The sequence below is a fragment of the Panthera onca genome, chromosome A1, assembly GCF_046562875.1.
Source record: "Panthera onca isolate mPanOnc1 chromosome A1, mPanOnc1 haplotype 2, whole genome shotgun sequence".
Lineage (NCBI taxonomy): Eukaryota > Metazoa > Chordata > Mammalia > Carnivora > Felidae > Panthera > Panthera onca.
In genome coordinates, this window is record NC_138339.1 from 85,685,954 (window position 1) to 85,704,572 (window position 18,619).

At 38.9% G+C, this 18,619-nt stretch overlaps 1 long non-coding RNA gene across 9 annotated transcripts in view; it reads right to left on the minus strand.

Moving 5' to 3' along the window:
- The window catches only part of LOC132681176 (uncharacterized), a 233,327-nt gene that overhangs the window by 138,460 nt on the left and 76,248 nt on the right, over positions 1 to 18,619 (minus strand). Inside the window, exon 5 of one of the 9 annotated variants that reach the window (XR_013556080.2) lies at positions 9,298 to 16,672. The exons of the other annotated variants lie outside the window; for them this stretch is intronic. This is a non-coding gene — a long non-coding RNA (uncharacterized LOC132681176). Of the gene's footprint in view, positions 1 to 9,297; positions 16,673 to 18,619 lie in introns of those variants that run through there. 9 annotated transcript variants of the gene reach the window in all.

The following is an 18,619-nucleotide window of genomic DNA, read 5'->3' on the forward strand; positions in this document are numbered from 1 at the left end:
TAGATAATAGAAAGGAAAAAACCAAAATGATTATCCTTCTGTTTACAATAGAACAGAACCTTTACTTTGTCTATCTTCAGTCTAGCCTCATCTTGCTTTTTTGCAACCATTTCCCATGTGTGCCAAGTTTACTTGCACCTTGGATCCCCACCACAGAATCAGAGCTCTTTAGCCTAGTTCAAGTTCTTAGGGAACTCCCTAGATCTTAGGGAAGACACTGTCCATGCAAGGTGAGTAAGTAAACAAAGAGAAAATTGGAATTTTTCCTTAAGAAGCCCAGGAATTCAGGAGCACCTGGGTGGCTCAGTCAGTTAAACATCTGACTCTTGATTTCAGCTCAGGTCATGATCTCAAGGTTACTTCCTGAGATCAAGCTCCGCATCCAGCTCTGCACTGACAGTGTGGAAACTGCTTAGGATTCTTTCCCTCCCTATCTCTCTGCACCTCCCCCTGTCGCACTCTCTCTCTCTCTCTCTCTCTCTCTCTCTCAAAATAAAGTAAAAGAAAAGAAGAAGAAGAAGAAGCAGCAGCAGCAGCCGCCGACACGGCCGTCCATGAATTCAGAAAAAACTATCTTTTCCGTAGAACTTAAGAGAGGGGCGCCTGGGTGGCTAAGTTGGTTAAGTCTCCCACTCTTCATCTTAGCTCAGGTCATGATCTCATAGTCTTGAGTTTGTGCTACAAATTGAACCCCAAGTCCAGCTCCACATTGGGCTCTGTGCTGACAGTGCACAGCCTGCTTGGGATTCTCTTTCCCTCCATCTCTTTGCCACTCCCCTGCTTGTGCTCTCTGCCTCTCAAAATAAACAAATAAAAAAAAAAGAGAGAGAGAGAACTTAGACAATATAAATTATATCTAATTATAAATTCTGACAATTTATATCCTATTACAGAAATTTTTTACAACCAATATAAAAAATGAATATTTTACCTTTAAAGCATTAATTCTAGTTCTAGAAATATAGCCAAAATAAATAATCATGCATGTAAAAATTTTGTGTATAAGCTTTAATTACGATTTTTAATATCAAAATAACTATAAATGTTAAAAAGTAAAAAAATGATTAAATATACTATAACTATTAATAAATCAGAATAGTATATAATCACTAAAAGTGTTGCTGTATAAATCTGCTCTATAAAATAATATATAAAAATTAGAAGCCAATTACAAAATACTATATAAAATATTATACCATTTTACAAGACCCATCCAATCATGGAAAATAAATACTAGAAAGACACTCACCAAAATGTCAGTCGTGGTTGTTTCTGGCTTTGCGGTTATTGTTTTTTTTATTTTGTTCTTAACACTTTATTTTATACATTATAATAAACGCAGTATTTTTGTAACCAGTAAACAAAGAAAGAAAAGTCTGGATTGTAGTGATAGCTGGGTCACCTTGACCAAATTGCTTAAGCTCACTCAGCCAGAGTTAGTTACTTCATCTAAAAAAGTGGGCCAATAATTGTACCAACTTTACAGGGTTGGGTAAAAATTGAAATAAGTGATATAATACATGTAAAATTCTTAGTACTGGAACATGAATAAATAGGAGTTTGAAAATACCAGTTAAAGGGGTTGTATAGTAATTTCAAGTTTCCCCTCTTTTTTATTCTTAATCATTTTAATTATCAAGCCAATCTACCCTGGAGTTCAAACTCTCCTGTATCAAATAATTGTCTCACTAACTTGTGGTGGTTTGTTGATCCAAAGAACATAACTATGGCTGTGGCCCAAGCTGGTATTTTCCACTAGCTGCATTACACACTGGTGATTTTAATAAATGGCCATAACAGCCAACAGGGGAAAGAAAAAAATTATCTTCCGAATCCATGCTCTTCGGGAATTCTATGAAGGAAACGCATAATTGCTAGAATTTGGCTGGCGTATTGAACCTGGCACGTTAAGAAAAGGCATGGGACTTCTAATGACAGAAAATGGTCCAGACTTCAGGTTTGTATGTCATCAAATAAAAATAAATCCTTTAAGCAAAGTACTCTAATGAACCCATGTTTTACTTCTGGGTACACTTTAGTCATTTTAACTGGAAAAATATATTGTTATTCTGCATAATTATTATACTTTCATTTTTCTTGGATGTATGTATCACTGTTAATCAGGTAATAATCTGACTGAAAACATTCACAAGATCAGGCATTCCTTCCTCCATTCATTCACCCAACAAATACTTATCGGTTACTTACTATGAGACATTCATAATGTAGATAGTGAGGGAAGAAGGAAGATCTCTTCTCACAGAGCACAGAACACAGTGGGAAAAGATTATTCAAATGATTTCATGAAAATATGTCATAATAATGTAATTGATGCTACAAAGGAGAGGTGGTACAGTACCAGGTGAAGAGTACAGGGTGTGGAAATAGAAGCATCAAGCTGTTAAGATGCTGAGAGTTTTAGACCATGTAAGGAGGTTTCTCTCGTACCTCTCTCCTTCCCTCCCCTCCTTCCCTACCTCTCACTCTTGCCCTGTGTGTGTGTGTGTGTGTGTGTGTGTGTGTGTGTGTGTTGCCCATCATCCTAAATGCCCATCATAGACTATCTGTATGAATGCTTTAACTTTGTAAGTTGAAAATGTCAGAGGTGCACATTAGTTTGCCAGAGCTGTCATAGCAAAATGCCACAGATGGGGCACCTTAAACAACAGAATTTTTCTTCTCATAGTTCCAGAATGCTGGATGTCCAAGATCAAGGTGCTGGCAGGATTGGTTTCCTCTGAGGCCTCTCTCATTAGCTTGCAGAAATGGCTGATTTTTTGCTGCCTTTTCACATGGTTTTCCTCCTGTGCCTGCCACCCCTCATGTCACTGTCTCTTTTTGTGAGGACACTCGGGGTGGATTAGGGCCCCACCCAAACACCTTCATTTTAACTCAATCACTTCTTTAGAAACCTTCCTTCTTTTTTTTTTTAATTTTTTTTAACGTTTATTCATTTTTGAGAGACAGAGAAAGACAGACTATGAGCAGGGAAGGGGCAGAAAGAGAGGGAGACACAGAATCTGAAGCAGGCTCCAGGCCCTGAGCTGTCAGCACAGAGCCTGACACGGGGCTCGAACTCATGAACCGCGAGATCATAACCTGAGCCAAAGTTGGACGCTCAACCGACTAAGCCACCCAGGGGCCCCTAGAAACCTTCTTTCTAAATACCATTATACTCTGAGGAATTGGGAGTTGGGATTTCAAAGTATGAATTTTACAGGGACACGATTCAGCCCATAACAGGGTATTAGGGGACAGAGTTGCCACATACAGTTATGACAGTTATATATACTGCACGACTCCAGGATGTGTCACCCACATCACAATTATAAATTTTTGTGTTTATGGAAAATTTTCTCTCAGAAAGCTTTTTAATTGAAAACTTCCTGGAGGAAGATTTACCTTTTTCTGACTTCTGCAAAGGACCTCTTGGGCTAGCAGTATTGCTCTGTGCTGGGAAACCCTTTTCTGGCCCCCGTTTGGCCCTCCCTCCATGCCTTCCTTGAAGAGTGATTTATTCTGAACGATTAATATAGAAGGAGCTCCATGAAGGTCCTATGTCTGCACTCCCATAATAGAGGCAATGTGGGGTAGGATTAAACAGACAACTTCTAGAATAACATGACCTGGGCTTAAAGACCAGTCCTACCAATGTACGACCATAGGCCTTATTTAACATACGTGTGCTTATGATTCCTCATGCATAAAAGTGGGAAATGTCTCTACTTTTTCGAGTTAGTGTAAGATTCCAACAAGATTACACCTATTACAAAGTGTAAGTGATTTATGAGAAGTGCTCCATGATTACAAATGCTTACAGTGGAGTTCTGGGCAGTGGTGATGGCTGCAAACAACATGACTGTAGTTAATGCCACTGAACTGCACCCTTAAAAACCAGTTAAAACGGAAACTTTTCAGGTTATGCATATTTTACCACGACTTCTTTTTTCATGTCCACTGTGATTGTATGGTGAGAAAAAAGGGAAATTTTGCTACTGAAATACAAGGTTGTTTTGAGAATCAAGTAAGATACTGGAGTGCCTGGCACGTGGCAGAAACTTGATAAAAGTTCCCTTTTCTGTTAGCTCTGGATCGCAACTGCCCCTAATGGTGAGAAGTCACCCAGAACGCTCTCTGTAGTTTCTACTTCCAGATAAAAAGGTTCTTCTGAGGGGAGAAAAAAGTCTCCAACCCTTGTGATGTTTCTTGTCCTGATACTGCAGATGGTGGCAACGATCCCTCTGGAAGAAACCTTGCGGCTTGGCTTCTGTTATACTCAAATCTAATATCATAAATTATAAAGTATCATAGGAAATGCTTGACACTATTCAAAGAAGACATGCTATTTACTGTCCATTTTGGATAGGCAACTGTAACATTGGTTTCAAAGTAACAGATTTTTTTCAACGACAGCTCTAGGGAATTTATGTGACTCATGACAAAGTAATTCTGCAGGGGTTGAGGGATTAGAAAGTAAAGTCATTAACTCTTTCTTCAGAGGAAAACCACAATAACCTACAAAGAAGGCATGAAATATATAAATATGAATTTCACATTTAATACACAGCCAATAGTTTATTTTAAAAGATATATTCATCTTCACCTACTAATCATTCTCCTTGAATTTGACTATTTTTTTTTAAAAAAATCAACATATTCTTGATTGCCTGAGTTTAAATAAATCATGCCATGATCCTGAGAACTTGGCAAGAACATCAATGATTTTACATCTGGTATCACACACCAGCTGCATGTTGAGGGAATGAAAAGCTTTTCTATTTCTTTACCTTGCTTCATTAGTGAGTATGTGGTGATGCATGCATTACCGCATGTATTCAGGCTCAGCTCCCCATATGGAGAGGCATCCAGCAAAGCCACAGAATCCAGGCATCATTTGCTATGATGTTGAATTTTCAAAAATACAAAGGTGGTATTTTTACTGAAATATTTTGATCTATAAATGGACATATGTTTTTTATCAATAGGGCTACATAGTTAATGGATATTGGTAGAACCTGTTGCAAAAGTCTCTAATGGAGAAATAACTTTAGCTGTCACAGCTGAACATATGTACAGTATGGTACCCATCTTCAAATCATCATACAGCAAAAAAACAATAATTTCCTTGCCAAATCTACGTCCAACACATTTTCTACTTAGTTCTTGACAACTATACTACTTACTGGAAAAATATCTGCACTGCAAGCTCTGTGGTTATCCAATTAAAGAAATCTTTATGTGTCCTTATCCTCACCACAGTTACTTGCCTTATGTTTGCATATTGTAAGTTTAACAAACACTTGTTCTTATTATTTATCTATTGCTGTGCAACAAATTGCCCCAAAATTTAATAGCTTAAAACAACAATAATAGTTTATTATCTTTGGGTCAGGAAGTTAGGAGTGGCGTGGCTGGGCAGTTATGGCTCAGAGTTTCACATGAGGTTACAGTCTAGGTGCCAGAACTGCATTTGTCCTAAGGTTTGACTGTGGCTGATGGATCCACTTCCAAGATGGCTCACTCAGGTGATTGGCAAGTTGTCGCTGACTCTTTTGGCAAGAGGCTATCAGTCCTTTCAATGTGGAACTCTCTAGAAAGTTCCTTAAATGTCCTCATGACATGACAGCTGAATTTGTCCAGAGTGACTGATCTGAGACCACATGGCAGAAGAGGCACTGTCTTTTACAACCTAGCCGTAAAAGTCACAATGCTGGCACTTCCATCACAGTCTGTTTGTCAGACAAACCAAACCCGGCACAGTATAGAAGGGGACTACACAAGGTCATGAATATCAAAAGTAAAAATCACTAGGGCCATCTTGAAGGCTGGCTCCCACACTCCTAAATATTTTTTTCAAATTTGTAAGTTTTCATTGTACATACACTTTTGTTTGGCTGAAATCTGATTTTGCATATGTCCACTTTTCTGTCTTGTCAGAACATTAAAATAAAAGTATAAAAGTAAAAATAGAGGTTCTCAACCATAATAACAATCTAAAAATTACAAACACATCCATATTTAAATAAAGAAAAAAACTGAGACATGCCTGGATGGCTCAGTTGGTTAAGCATCCGACGTCAGCTCAGGTCATGATTTCATGGTTTGTGAGTCTGAGCCCCGCGTTGGGCTCTGTGCTGAAAGCTTAGAGTCTGGAGCCTACTTCAGATTCTGTGTCTCCCTCTCTCTCTGCCCCTCCCCCACTCACACTCTGTCTCTCTCTCTCAAAAATAAAAACATTAAAAAAAATTTTTAAGAAAAAAAAATTGATATCATCTAACAGCAAAGCTATTTGTAATCCATTGAAAGCATTTACCTAAGAGTAAAACAAAAATCACTTTAAGTCATTGGTTAAAATTAGAGATCAGGAAATTATTTGGAGAGATTTTTCTGTTTTATCTTACTCGATATTCTGAGGTAATACCAATCATTAATCTCAAACTATTTTTTTAAATAAGATAAAGCTTCTGCATATGTTTTATCTTCTGAAAGTTTTTAATTAATGATACATTAAGGGAAGGGAATTATTTGTTTGGCTTTTTAAAGCAATGAAAAGGAAATATTCACGCAGAACTTATCACTAAATTACTTGCAGAATCTTTAACTTGGTACCGACCTTATTCATTCAACAAATACGTCTGAGCACCTTTTGCTTTGAGATACATTGGGGATATATAGAAATCTAAGCCACAGTCATTGCCCTCAAGAAGTTATACCTTGTTAGGTTGACAAGGTAGGTTTACACACCTTTTAATGCTAAACATTGTACAGTAATTTTCATAAGAGAGGGGGAAAGTGCAGTATGAGTTAGAAGAGGGAGAAATCAATTCTAATTGGCAAACCCAGAAAAGCATATGGAATATTGGCATTCAAGGCAACTCTTGAAGGATGAGCAGCTTTTAACAGTGGGAGATAGTAGAGTGGTTACTACAATGAAAGGAGAAGCAAAATCAAAGTGTACATGGAGGAAATCATTAAGTTACTAACACACCTCGCCCTCCCCTTATAGGCAAATTCTCCCAAAAGTCCCATATTCCATATTCCCACATTCTCCATATTTCAACTTGAGAAGCAAAGTAGATTCTGTTGCTCTAATGACTACATCCTAGTCCTCTTCGTCCTTCATCCAGTACAACATCGTCATTACCTTCCACTGGCCTTTTGGTTCACATTTTCTGAGTCTAGTTTTCCTGACATTCCATCAGCACTATAGTTTACACACTATACTTTCAAAAAGTTCTTTTTTTGTTTGTTTGTTTCAATTAACCAGTGAAGCCTTCTATGTAAGATTTAAAATTTAAACTATTCTGATACAGCTATTGTGTCAGATTGTATTTTCCAACAAGACCACAAAAATAGCCCAAGCTAAGGTCCCAGTCTTAGCCACCATCTGAATGCCACCAAAAGACTGATCTCCAGTGGGAACTCCCTGGCTGAGCCCAGTCCACACCAGGTAATAATGAATGGACTGTGGTTGTTTTAAACCATTATGGCTTCGAGTGGTTTGCTTCAGAACAGTAAATATTAAGGAAAGATTCTGATACCCGGAAGCAGAGCACCGCTATAATAAAGTCCTAAGACATGTAGCATTATCTGTAGGACCAGATTGTGAGCAGAAAGTGGGATGACATTGAGAAGACTGTTAGTGGAAACCTAAAGAGCCTCCGCAGAAGTATTATAGAAGCCTAGAGGGCTTCACGAAGGCTGTCAGCAAGGGCTCAGGCAAAGTAAGAAAAAATGTCATTGGAAACAGAAAAGGCTCACTTGTTAAGCAGAGGCCCAAAGTATGGCAACACTGTTGCCTGTGGTCATGTGGAAGATGAGAAATATACCTAATGAATTCCAACATCTAGCTAAGGAGATTTTCAGGAAGTATAACAAAATCACCACCTGGCTTCTTCTCACTGCCGATGATAAAATGCCAAAGAAAGATAAGCTAAAGAATGAACTATTAAACACAGGAGCCAAGACTTGCTATGCTTGAAAATAAAACTATTTCATACTCTCAGCCTATCTAGACAGCAAATGATTCTAAAATTAAAAATAGTTTCGGGGCACCTGGGTGGCGCAGTCGGTTAAGCGTCCGACTTCAGCCAGGTCACGATCTCACGGTCCGTGAGTTCGAGCCCCGCGTCGGGCTCTGGGCTGATGGCTCGGAGCCTGGAGCCTGTTTCCGATTCTGTGTCTCCCTCTCTCTCTGTCCCTCCCCCGTTCATGCTCTGTCTCTCTCTGTCCCAAAAATAAAATAAACGTTGAAAAAAAAAATTTAAAAAAAAAAAAATTAAATTAAAAATAGTTTCATAAAAGCAGGGGCGGCACACACCTGGGTGGCTCAGTCGTTTAAGTGTCCGGACTCTTGATGTCAGCTCAGGTCATGATCTCGTGGTTTGTGAGATTGAGATTGAGCCCCGCCTGCAGGCTCTATGCTGACAGAGCAGAGCCTGCTTGGGATTCTCTCTCTCTGTCTCTCTCTCTCTTTCTGGCTCTCTCTCTGTCTCTCTCTCTCTCTCTCTCTCTCTCTCTTTCTCTCTCTCTCTCTCTTTCTCTCTCTCTCTCAAAAATAAATAAAATAAACTTTAAAAAATAGTTTTGGGGCAGAAATGAAATCTAGTGCACTATCAGAAAAACAGTGTCTAAAAATGAAACTGAAGGCTTGATAAATTATTTGGTAGGATTTTAGAAAGATCTAATATAGTACCTCACAGAACCTTCCAATCAGACCAGAAGCTTTTTAAGGATCTTCTCAGTAAAATAATAAGCCTTTAAGAATCTTACGGATGGTCATCCCACAGCAGTGTCATACTGAGCCCAAGTTAGAGAAGTGCTTAGATTGAAGAAATAAGATTACAAAGTGATACATTTATTTTTTTTTAATGTTTAGTTATTTATTTTGAGAGAGAGAGACTGAGTAGGGGAGAGGAAGGGAGAGAGAGAGAGACAGAATCCTAAGCAGGCTCCGAGCTGTCAGCGCAGAGCCTGACATGGGTCTTGAACTCACGAACTATGAGATCAAGACCTGAGCCAAAACCAAGAGTCAGATGCTTAACTGACTGAGCCATCCAGGGGCCCCAAGTGATACATTTAAATACACACAAACACATTGTTTTTAAGAGAGTTATTCTGGTGGAACCACAGCCAACCTGTACTAAAAAGGACAAATACCAAATATTAAATAAAAAGAGGACTTTTTACTACTCTCTATATTACATGCAAAAAGCAGGCTGAGAAAGCTGCTTCATTGCAAACTCAGAATTTCTTTTTGGGAAAAAGACAAGGATGACTTGGAGGGCAGAACCAAAGGTCCAAAGGGTAGAGCCAATAGCCATGACAAATACCCACCAAGCAGGTGGACTGAGCCCTAAGCCAAGCTCTGGAAACATAATTAGGGGAAAAAGATTACCCACTCTCATTTAACAGTCCAGACATGAGCATTTCAAGGCCGACAAAGTGGCTCTGCTTAAAAGGTTATCCAGGGATACAATCTTTTCATGCTGTTCCTCCTCCAGAAACCTCCTAGGGTTATCTTCATTGACAGAGTCAACACCACCATATTTACATTGTCACTTGCAGGAAGGGGGAGACAGAGCAGAATGGATGACAAAAAAATTCCTTATTAAAATAGATTACAGAACTTCCACCCATTATTTCTCCTGTCCTCCCATTGGCCCAAACTTAGAGCCACCCTAGCTACAAGGAAGGCTAGGAAATATAAACTGTACTTGAGCAGATATATACTTAATTTTGGCACAAAAATTCTAAACATGCCCTGTGATCCCTGCTTCTTGGTATTCGCACCCTTGTAAAATCTCCTCCTCTTGAGTGTGGGTGGGACCTGTAACTTGTAACTATTGGTTAGAAGCATCTAACCAATAAAATATGGTAAATATAATGGGATGCACATGACCACATTATTTAAACCCATTAAGGCCATTCTGATAGGAGAATCTTTCCCTTGCTGTCTTCCAAGATGCAAGCAGCCATGTTGTGAGCTGCCATATAGAGAGGGCCACACAACAAGGAAGTGAGAGCAGTGCTTGTCCAACAGCCAGCATGGAAATGAATGCTGCCAACAACCCCAAAATCCTACAGGTCAAAAGACAGAGAGTAGTTCCACCCTTCAACAAGAGAGTAACAAAACATTGGTACCCAACGGCAAACTTAAGGCAGTTAGTAAAAGACCACAATCACAGGGAACCAACCACTCCGTCTGCCCAGTGAGCCCAAGTCATAGAAGTCAAATTACAATTAGCAGGTGAGCATGTAATCAATATAAAAAAGCTATAGTATGAATCAAATGCTAACCAATGCCACAGCAATTTGTGATATGACCATGGCACAGTATGGACAGATAAACCCTCAAATCTGACTCCCCAGAACAAGGACTGGATGAACAATGTTAATGTTTTTTTCAGTGACTCTCTTCTGTTTGCCAGGTAAGCCGACCAACCTCTTTCTTTTCTGGATATTCTTGTAATCCGAACATGCCAGGTAAGACCACAATGCAGTTATACACATTGTATGGATTGCACCGTATAGAGTGACCACATATAACCTGACAACATTGACTCTCATGTGAATTTAATATATTTGCATATTTATTATGAAATTTATCTGACCAGATGGAAATCATGTGTTTTGAGGAAAAGGTACCATTTTTGGTAGTTCACATAGAACTCTACAGAGGGTCTGAGCAATTGACTAATGAGAACATTTTCTAAAATGCATTCAAAATTTACTAAGTAGACATACTCTATCCAACAAAAAAGTATACTTACAACATTAAGGGAGGGGAATGAAGACAAGCTTTCAGGGACGTGTCCCAATTGGATATTATCTTGCTTTCTAACTCTGAATCATATACTTTCTCATCAACCCTCAGCCTCAACTTGGGACTCCGCTCTGGTCCAGGGTCTCAAATACCCTCCTGAAGAATTTCTATCTATCCCCAAATACGAAAAGTCCCACACTACTGTCCTTTCCTGTGCCCCATGAACTCTGATACCTCCAGTTTCCACCTGATTTTAATGCTCATTTTTCTCTGCTCCAGTTTCTGCCTTCTCTGAAAAGAGCAGTGGACTTTGACCCCATCAGCACAAGGAAGAAAGTAGATGCCATGATTCCATATCAATCTTTCTATACATAATAGTTGCAATACATTTCCTCCTGAATTATCTAAAGGCATACACACCACCTCCAACACCAAGCATATCAGTTCCCTAGGGTTTCCATGACAAATTACCACAAACTTAGATGACTTAAAACAACAGAAATTTATTGTCTCAGTTCTGGAGGCTAAAAGAAATTAAGGCAGCAGCATAGCCATGCTCTCTCCGAAAGTTCTGGGGAAGGATCCTTTCTTACGTCTTCCTAGAAATCACTCCGGTTTCTGCTTCTATAATCACATGGCATTGTTCTGTGTCTGTGCCCTAATTTCCAACTTCTTATAAGGTCATCGGTCATTTGATTAGGGCCCAATGTAATCCATCTTAACTTGATCACATCTGCAAAGACTCTACTTCCAAATCAAGTCACATTCACGGATACTAGGGGTAAAGACTTGAACATCTTTGTGGGGACACGATTCAACCCATAACATCATCAAGGACTGATTTTCTTACATAGGCAATGTAATCTAGTTTACCTGAGGAGAGTATACCCCTGCTATCAATGCGACTTAGACCCAACACCCAGCTAAATAATAACTTCAATTGATGGTGCTACAAAATTTACACCTTTTATAGGACTTGAGATGTTTTTTTTGTCTGTATGTTTTTAACTGTCTAGCTCTCTGGAGCTGTTGAGTTTGCAACCTCTTGGATAGAGTCCAGTTTGTAGGCCTGGAACCAATCACACTCTTAAGGTGGCTATGTACATATCTGAAATATCCTCTTTTGTGTTGTTCTTAAATTTTAACTCTTAAAGGATAAATTTTATTTCAAACTTCTAAAGGAAATTACCTCATAATAACTGCCACATACTGACAACATAAGCTTTGTGTTGCTTTCTAGATTAATACATAATGGTTCAGTGGTGGAGGTTAATAGACATGTAGATTTTACTAATTATGAAACAAATTTCTAACCATTAAAGTAATCTGAGGGGTGCCTGGGTGGCCAGTCAGTTAAGCATCTGACTCTTGACTTTGGCTCAGGTGATGATCTCATGGTTCATGAGTTCAAGCCCCACATCGGGTTTGCGCTGATAGTGTAGAGTCTGCTTGGGATTCTCTTTCTCTCTCCTTTTCTCTCTGCCTCTTTCTCTCTCTCTCTCTCTCTCTCTCTCTCTCTCTCTCTCTCTCTCTCAAAGTTAAAAAAAAAAGTAATCTGAAAAGGTACTGGAGACTGGTCTACAGTAGTGAGTAGTCTGCCCCATAGGTGTTTAGTCAGAGGGTCAACATGCTGTAGATTAAAGAGTGCACAGTGGCCACCATACAGCAAGTACTCAATAAATAATAGCTGAAGCAGTAACAGAGAGAAGGTTCATCTGAGATCTCATCCAAATCTGAGACTGTCAGATTGTCTATTTAGAAGAAAGTTATAGTTGTATGTCTCAAGTAAATACCTATGCAAGGTAGCTATTATCATTCCCAATTTACAAGTGAAGAAATGAAGGCTCGGCCAGTTTATGTGATATATGGAAGGTCACACAGCTAATAAAATACAAAACCAAGACTCAATCCAAATCTGACTAGCTCTAAAGTCATATTTACCACTCATTACATTATTTCAAAGAACAAAATAACTGATTACCCTTCAGAGACATAATATTAAATGGATACTAATTTTCAAGTAAGGCCCAGACAAAGATGTCATCAAAGATACATATTTACATTTTTTACTTAAATCAAGGAGGTACTATTTCTCCTCCTTGAAGAGGTCTCATGAAGGAAAGGCATCAGATGGCTAGATCAGAAGGGTATTTTACCTTTGCTGAGACCCATCCTTCGGAACAAAACCCAAGAAAAAGTCTCACTGAGGCTTCCAGCGACCACTTTAAAGGAAGTTTGGAGCTATATACCAGAGACTACTGCTGGGAGAATTTGCAAACTTTGGAAAATTGTCCAGTTTATTTATCTCATTGAACTCTTTTTTCCAAAATGATTACTTGAAAACTCATAAAGAGAAAAGGACCGGGGTGCCTGTCTTCAGGCATATTAAAAAAAAGGGAGATATGTTTTTGTTTTTTTGTTTTTTGTTTTTTTACCAACCATGACACATGGAGAGAATAAAGACCTCTGATGACCCAGTTGGCAGTGGGAGGGTCTAAAAGAAAAGTTCAGTGTTAAGGGAACAAGTTAACTAAGGTAAGTGGCCAAACTATGTGGCAAAATAGAATTGAAACGACCTGGAGCTGATTGGAGCCTGTCTCAACAAACAGTAGAACACTGCACTGTCTCCAGTGGGACACAGAGATGATTGACCAAAGGACATGCACTCCAGTTGCTCCGTAGGAGTGGTTCTCAAAATGTGGTTCCCAGGCCAAAACATTATCATCACCAGGGAGCTCATTTGATGTGCAAATGATGCAGCCCCATTCCGGACCTACTGAACCAAAAACTCTGGGGACGAGGCCCAGCCATCTGTATTTTAACAAGCCTCCAGGTGATTACGGTATCTGCTAAAGTTTGCAAACCACTAAGGAAGAAGATTTGGCTCATTATGGAATTTCACCTCAGGAGGTACTGTTCTCCTGATGCAAGGTAAAAACAAAAACAAGTTTATTAGGAAGTCACTGTGCTGAGAGAGCTAGACAAAATGATTCATTTCCTCAATATTCACCAACAGAAAGTATCACCAAAGAAGCAAGGCAAATAATTCATTGAACAATCATGAGTCATCACTCTCAATAACATCTATACCCTATGTATATTGCTGCACAATCCACATTTGTTTGCTGACAGTTTTACTTGTTAACCAAAACTCACTATAAATGATATAAAAATAGGACTTAAAATTAGTGAAACTTACCATATCAGTTAGCAATGAATTTGGCTGAAAACAACATATGCCTAAGATAAACACATATTATTCATTCCAGTCAGGCACATTAAAGAATAAAAAAAGAAAATTAAGAAAAAAATCCAGACTCTGGTTATCAGTGAAGTATAAGGCACTGATGTCCTAAAATGAAAGGTTAAGTATTCAAATATACTCATGAACTTATTTCAAATGTGACAAATGCTACTGCTCAAGACACTGGTAAACATGTGTACATTCTAATGAGATGGAAAAATAAAGAAAAAACAGTACACATGTTCACACCCAAAACCATCTGAAACCATGATGTTTTGTTACCCAGATTGTTACATGAATTTTTTAATTTAAATTTTTCATAACAAATAACCAATGTCCTTATCATTATATCATATAGAGCCCAATTTCAAACTTTTTTCTTTCTTCAGACATTGAGTACCTCAGAAAAGGAAGAAATATTTTTAAACAAACATTTTTATTGAAGAAAAAGAAACACAAGGCCTCTCCCCATTAGTAGAAATAAATCCCATGAGGCTGCATAAAGGTAGCTAAGCCATAGATAAAAGCAGACTCCCGGCTGCAAAACATTACACAAATGTCAATGATGCTGGATTAATGCCAAAACTCCTCAGCAAGAGGTACTGACAGCATGAGTCACATAGCTTTGCACAGTGAGAGGGAAGAAGAGGCAGTCCTGGAATTCTATCTGCTATAACCATGGTAGGTGACAGCAGACATTCCTCATCTTCAAGTGCTTAAAATTTTTCTTTATTACAACAATGATAACTCGGAGAAGATACTAATGTTGGTGGGGAAGGTGGGGGGTGACACCAGAGCAGCAAATGGTTTCAATTTCGTTCATACATTTCTCTTTCCAACCTTGCTGTGTTCAGAGACACCTAATTACATCACCATATGTTTCGAAAAGAACATTTTTTCACTGCATCTAAAACAAACATATGGTGAAATGTTTTTTCAGTGTCATCTTTTAAATAAAGTGAAGAAGAATTGACATACTATATAATACTTCTAATATACAAGAAGTTTGAAGACCTTTGAGATCTGACATCAGAATAGAAGGATTAATAATTTTCTTGACATATTTTTGCATGTTTGATTAATTAATTGGTGTCTTGAGACTATGTCATTTTATATCAAGATCTGAATGTACATGGGTTAATTTAGTAATGGAGATCATTTTAATTGGATTCAAAATTGGGGTATATGTCTCTGAGGATCTTAACTGGTCAGGGTAGTCAAAAGTATTAATTAATGCACTTCAGAATATTAACTTATTTTCTAACTGCTTTATGGTCCTCAGAAGTTCATAAAGTTTTCCTCTCAGCACCAACTTATTATGCCCATACATTTGGGTGTTATAAAAGGTTAGTCAAATGTAAAATGACAAAAAAAAAAAAGCAAAAAAATGTTCATCATAGGCCTTCTGTTACTGATTTTTAAATTAGTTTACTAAAAATGTCCTTGCAGCATCTGGAAGAAAGTCAACTGTGTGTTTCTTGGATAGCTAAATCTACTTTCTATCAAATAACAATGCATCAGCCAGCATTATCAAATTAAGCCATTTAAACAATGATTTTTGTCAATCTGTTTTGAAAATATATGTGTCAAAACACATCAAGTGGTTTGGAGGTCAGAAAACATGACAATTAGTTGTGGCTCTTCGAATGATTTTTGCAACTCTGACAAAGTTACCTGGTCTTTTTGTGTCAGGTGCCCTTATCTGTAAAATGCTGCTGCACTCTGACGCTGCCATGGTTCATTAGAGTCTGGGTCTGTGAAACCTGCAGAGAGAAGAGACTGGGCCTATTTGCTAACTCTCTTGTGCTTATTGAGATACTACTAATCACTTAAGGACACCAAGTACAAGGTATTGCACACCCTGCAGTTTGCAGATGTGAGGTTTGGAGAAATTCTGTAGCCATGTCAGTCCTAACAATAACCAGAAGCCAGCCTCACAGTGCTCCAATACACATCCGTGAATTCCAATTTATTCCAAGAAACCTCCTGAGGTAAGGCAAGTGGTCCAGGAATACCTTCCAGGCAACATGCAAGGGATGCTGGGCGTACCCTGAGTCCTGCTCTATGAGAAAACAAAGCATAGTCCTTTATGCACATTGTCCTCTGTTTTATATTCTTGTTGCATGGGTGAGTAAAGGCTCTTCAGTATTATCTAGAACTAGAGGGAGACAAAGCCTCACCAGTATTTGACGTGGCCTATAAGGCCCTACATGGTTTGACCACCTGCTTACTTCTAATATCACCTACCTTGGCTAGCATTGGGGATCCCCTCACCCTCCATGCTCCAGTCAGAACAGCCATCTTGCCCTCTGCTTCAGGACCTTGGTACCTGAGGCTTCCTCTAGAAGGCTCCAATTACATGCTCCACAAGCTCCCACACAGTCTTGATCTAGTAACTCACTCAAATCTATTAAAGTATCACTTTCTCAGAGAACCCTTCCATGATCCCCAAGTCTAGATCAGATTTGTTTGTGATGGACGCTAAACAATATGATTCTTTCCTTGACTTACCTACATTTGTAATTATGATTCATTGATGGGATTATTTCAGTAATGTGTGTCTCTACAACCCAATGGTAACATCCATGAGAGTGTATAGTTTGAGCCTTCTACTCACCAGTTCTGTCATTTAAGGTCATAGTTGCAAACATCGGAAACCAATTCTGAAAGATTTACAAGATGGTATAGATAGAGGTTAAAAACTTATGTCTAGCACCAAGCTCCCTGGGTTTGAATCCTGACTCTGCCATTTATTACTCTATGGCCTTGGACTTGTTCCTTAACCTCTGTGTGCTTCAGCTTTTTCATATGTAAAATGGGGATAATAAGAGAATCTACCTATTAGGACTGTAGTGAGGACTGAATGAGTTTATTCAGATAAAATGCTCAGTAAGAAGAGAACAAAGCAAATATTAAATACCCGATAAATTTAAGCCATTACTGTATAAGCAGAAAATAAAATGCAGTAGTATTTATTTTAAGGGTTATTAATATAATAATTAAATACTGTCAAAAGGTTATTGGGTAATAGTCTATGATTCTGGAAAAGACAAAACCATAGGAATAGAAGACAGATTAGGGCTTGGGGTAGATGAAGAGTAACTACAAAGAAGTGATATGAGGAATCTGAGGCATGATGGAACTGTTCGATAGCATGACTGTGGTGGTGAGTCCATACTTCACACGTCAGAATCCAGAGAAATGTCTACCACGAAGAGTGAATTTGTTGCATATGAATTTAAAAAATGAAGTTACTTGACAGCTCATATTTTTATCACTGCAATATTAGAGAACCAGACCTAGAGACTGAGCAAAAATTATTAAAAAGCAAGTCCACACTGAGAATCACAGCCCAAAGTAGCTCCATGGGGACAAGGTACCACCACTGCTAGATGCTGGACACCAGAGGACACAGCACCACTATCAAGTAGAGCAGGGAATGTGCTAAGCTCCACTGGGTCTCACTGCCCCTGTGTCCCTAACTGCCCTTGAAGACTGGATACTAAAACTTCCATGGCAACCACCGGCCAGCTGAGAGGATTTTCTGCCCTTACTTCTTGGGCCACTAGCTGCTGACTGAAAGTCAAGGTGGGTGAAAAAAATTAGCCAAGCCTAGATCACACAGACATATCTTAGCTGCAAGGGAGGATGGATACACGAGTGTCAGTTTCAGTTCTATAATTACAGGCAAATGCCTCCCCCAACCACATTAATAAGGTAGAAAATCATCCTGAACAGAGGGATGGGTTCAGATGCTGGGAATCCAAAATAAAAACTAATACAAAAGAAATAGGTCAATGATAGTTTTCAATAAACACTTGTTGAATCAGATTTATAACAGAGAGGTAAAATTAGGACTTTCAGAAAAGCAGTTCTTATTAACAAATAACTGAAGTGGTACCTAAGTTTTTCCTGTCCAATTTAATCATAAACCAGCATTTAACGGGAAGCAGTATGTTCTAGTGGAGAGGGAACCAGGTGACCAGAGATCTTGAATTCACAAACACCTTGACCCCCCTTAAGGCTTTACTCTCATCTCTACCAAACAAAAATTGTTTGATACTACACAAAATTGTTGTGATGCTGAAACAAGGGAAAGATGATGAAAGTTTTTAAAACTCTAAAATCCTACGTAAATTTATTAGGGGAAAAAATGGCACCTTTAAAATGATTTTAGTCTCTGTGTGCTGAAATGGTAAGATCTCCAAGCTTTGTTTGCTGGAGAAGAAATCACTATCATTCTGCTCATATTTCCATGGCAGCCCACGGGACAGGGCACACTCCTCTGCCATGCTCCCAAGCCACCTCTCCACCTGCTTCCCAGCCACTCTTCTGTGTCTTAGGAGAGGACGAATTGTTAGTGTCATCAGCCTCATTCCTGGATCAAATTTTACTGGTGGCAGGGCTACTACTCTTAAAAAGCTAGAAGACTTCCACTGGCTTTCTATCGCTTCCTGCTCCTATGCTGTCAGTTCACAGAGCAGAGCCTGGCTCAGGCACAGGCCAGCCATGCGTATCCATGGACCAGCTAGGTAACAGGACTGAGACAGGAAGCAGGGAGCAAAAAGCCCTGCTTAGACTTCTTGGTCTCTCCCTCACAGACCACTGTC